Here is a 3886-nt window from a genome sequence, read left to right on the forward strand (position 1 = left end):
GAAAGTGAGAGTGTCAGTCCTCTTGTACTGAAGTCGGCATTGTGCCTTTTGTATTAAAATCGGAAGCAATTTCTGTGTTTCATCGTCATTAAGAAGGTCCCAGGTATACAGGAAACCGGAAGTGAAGCATCGGAATCTAAAACTGGACTCACAGGAGAGGTTCAAATCATAGAAAGTTAGAGTGTCAGTCCTCTTGTACTTAAGTCGGCATTGTGCCTTTTGGATCAAATTCGGATGCAATTTCTGTGTTTCATCGTCAATAAGAAGGTCCAAGGGATACAGTAAACCTGAAGTGAAGCATCGGAATCTAAAACTGGACTCACAGGAGAGGTTCACATCATAGAAAGTTAGAGTGTCAGTCCTCTTGTACTGAAGTCGGCATTGTGCCTTTTGTATTAAATTCCGATGCAATTTCTGTGTTTCATCGTCAATAAGAAGGTTCAAGGGATACAGTAAACCTGTAGTGAAGCATCGGAATCTAAACCTGGACCCACAGGAGAGGTTCAAATCTTAGAAAGTGAGAGTGTCAGTCCTCTTGTACTTAAGTCGGCATTGTGCCTTTTGGATTAAATTCGGATGTAATTTCTGTGTTTCATCGTCAATAAGAAGGTCCAAGGGATACAGTAAACCTGAAGTGAAGCATCGGAATCTAAAACTGGACTCACAGGAGAGGTTCAAATCATAGAAAGTTAGAGTGTCAGTCCTCTTGAACTTAGGTCGGCATTGTGTGTTTTGTATTAAACTCGGATGCAATTTCTGTGTTTCATCGTCAATAAGAATGTCCAAGGTATACAGGATACCTGAAGTGAAGCATCGGAATCTGAAACTGGACGCACAGGAGAGGTTCAAATCATAGAAGGTGAGAGTGTCAGTCCTCTTCTACTTAAGTCGGCATTGTGCATTTTGAATTTAATTCCGATGCAATTTCTGTGTTTCATCGTAAATAAGAACGTCCAAGGTATACACGAAACCTGAAGTCAAGCATCGGAATCTGAAACTGGACTCACAGGAGGTGTTCAAATCATAGAAAGTGAGAGTGTTAGTCCTCTTGTACTTATGTCGGCATTGTGCCTTTTGAATTTAATTCGGTTGCAATTACTGTGTTTCATCGTCAATAAGAAGGTCCAAGGGATACAGTAAACCTGAAGTGAAGCAACGGAATGTAAAACTGGACTCACAGGAGAGGTTCAAATCATAGAAAGTGGGAGTGTCAGTCCTCTTGTACTTAAGTTGGCATTGTGCCTTTTGTATTAAATTCGGATGCAATTTCTGTGTTTCATCGATAACAAGAGGGTCCAAGGGATACAGTAAACCTGAAGTGAAGCATCGGAATCTAAAACTGGACTCACAGGAGAGGTTCAAATCATAGAAAGTTAGAGTGTCAGTCCACTTGTACTGAAGTCGGCATTGTGCCTTTTGAATTTAATTCCGATGCAATTTCTGTGTTTCATCGTCAAGAAGAAGTTACAAGGTATACAGTAAACTTGAAGTGAAGCATCTTAATCCAAAACTGGACTTACAGGAGAGATTGAAATCATAGAAAGTTAGAGTGTCAGTCCTCTTGTACTTAAGTCGGCATTGTGCCTTTTGTATTAAATTCCGATGCAATTTCTGTGTTTCATCGTCAATAAGAAGGTTCAAGGGATACAGTAAACCTGAAGTGAAGCATCGGAATCTAAACCTGGACCCACAGGAGAGGTTCAAATCTTAGAAAGTGAGAATGGCAGTCCACTTGTACTTAAGTCGGCATTGTGCCTTTTGGATTAAATTCGGATGCAATTTCTGTGTTACATCGTCAATAAGAAGGTCCAAGGGATACAGTAAACCTGAAGTGAAGCATCGGAATCTAAAACTGGACTCACAGGAGAGGTTCAAATCATAGAAAGTTAGAGTGTCAGTCCTCTTGTACTGAAGTCGGCATTGTGCCTTTTGAATTTAATTCCGATGCAATTTCTGTGTTTCATCGTCAATAACAAGGTCCAAGGTATACAGTAAACTTGAAGTGAAGCATCGGAATCCAAAACTGGACTTACAGGAGAGATTGAAATCATAGAAAGTTAGAGTGTCAGTCCTCTTGTACTTAAGTCGGCATTGTGCCTTTTGTATTAAATTCCGATGCAATTTCTGTGTTTTATCGTCAATAAGAAGGTTCAAGGGATACAGTAAACCTGAAGTGAAGCATCGGAATCTAAACCTGGACCCACAGGAGAGGTTCAAATCTTAGAAAGTGAGAGAGTCAGTCCTCTTGTACTTAAGTCGGCATTGTGCCTTTTGGATTAAATTCGGATGTAATTTCTGTGTTTCATCGTCAATAAAAAGGTCCAAGGGATACAGTAAACCTGAAGTGAAGCATCGGAATCTAAAACTGGACTCACAGGAGAGGTTCAAATCATAGAAAGTTAGAGTGTCAGTCCTCTTGAACTTAGGTCGGCATTGTGCCTTTTGTATTAAACTCGGATGCAATTTCTGTGTTTCATCGTCAATAAGAATGTCCAAGGTATACAGGATACCTGAAGAGAAGCATCGGAATCTGAAACTGGACTCACAGGAGAGGTTCAAATCATAGAAAGTGAGAGTGTCAGTCCTCTTCTACTTAAGTCGGCATTGTGCATTTTGAATTTAATTCCGATGCAATTTCTGTGTTACATCGTCAACAAGAACGTCCAAGGTATACACGAAACCTGAAGTCAAGCATCGGAATCTGAAACTGGACTCACAGGAGGTGTTCAAATCATAGAAAGTGAGAGTGTTAGTCCTCTTGTACTTAAGTCGGCATTGTGCCTTTTGTATTAAATTCGGCGGCAGTTTCTGTGTTTCATCGTCAATAAGAACGTCAAAGGTGTACACGAAACGTAAAGTCAATCATCGGAATCTAAAACTGGACTCACAGGACAGGTTCAAATCACAGAAAGTGCGAGTGTCAGTCCTCTTGTACTTAAGTCGGCATTGTGCCTTTTGTATTAAATTCGGATGCAATTTCTGTGCTTCATCGTCAATAAGAAAGTCCAAGGGATACAGTAAACCTGAAGTGAATCATCGGCATCTAAAACTGGACCCACAGAAGAGGTACAAATCATAGAAAGTTAGAGAGTCAGTCCTCTTGTACTTATGTCGGCATTGTGCCTTTTGAATTTAATTCGGATGCAATTACTGTGTTTCATCGTCAATAAGAAGGTCCAAGGGATACAGTAAACCTGAAGTGAAGCAACGGAATGTAAAACTGGACTCACAGGAGAGGTTCAAATCATAGAAAGTGGGAGTGTCAGTCCTCTTGTACTTAAGTCGGCACTGTGCCTTTTGAATTTAATTCCGATGCAATTTCTGTGCTTCATCGTCAAAAAGAAGTCCCAACGAATACAGTAAATCTGATGTGAAAAATCTGAATCTATGACTGGACTCACAGGAGAGGTTCAAACCATAGAAAGTGAGAGTGTCAGTCCTCTTGTACTTAAGTCGGCATTGTGACTTTTGTATTATATTCGGATGCAATTTCTGTGTTTCCTCGTCATTATGAAGGTCCAAGGGATACAGTAAACCGGAAGTGAAGCATCGGAATCTAAAACTGGCCTCACAGGAGACGTACAAATCATAAAAAGTTAGAGAGTCAGTCCTCTTGTACTTATGTCGGCATTGTGCCTTTTGAATTTAATTCGGATGCAATTACTGTGTGTCATCGTCAATAATAAGGTCCAAGGGATACAGTAAACCTGAAGTGAAGCAACGGAATGTAAAACTGGACTCACAGGAGAGGTTCAAATCATAGAAAGTGGGAGTGTCAGTCCTCTTGTACTTAAGTTGGCATTGTGCCTTTTGTATTAAATTCGGATGCAATTTCTGTGTTTCATCGATAACAAGAGGGTCCAAGGGATACAGTAAACCTGAAGTG

Source organism: Schistocerca americana, unplaced genomic scaffold (assembly GCF_021461395.2).
Source record: "Schistocerca americana isolate TAMUIC-IGC-003095 unplaced genomic scaffold, iqSchAmer2.1 HiC_scaffold_16, whole genome shotgun sequence".
NCBI classification, from domain to species: domain Eukaryota; kingdom Metazoa; phylum Arthropoda; class Insecta; order Orthoptera; family Acrididae; genus Schistocerca; species Schistocerca americana.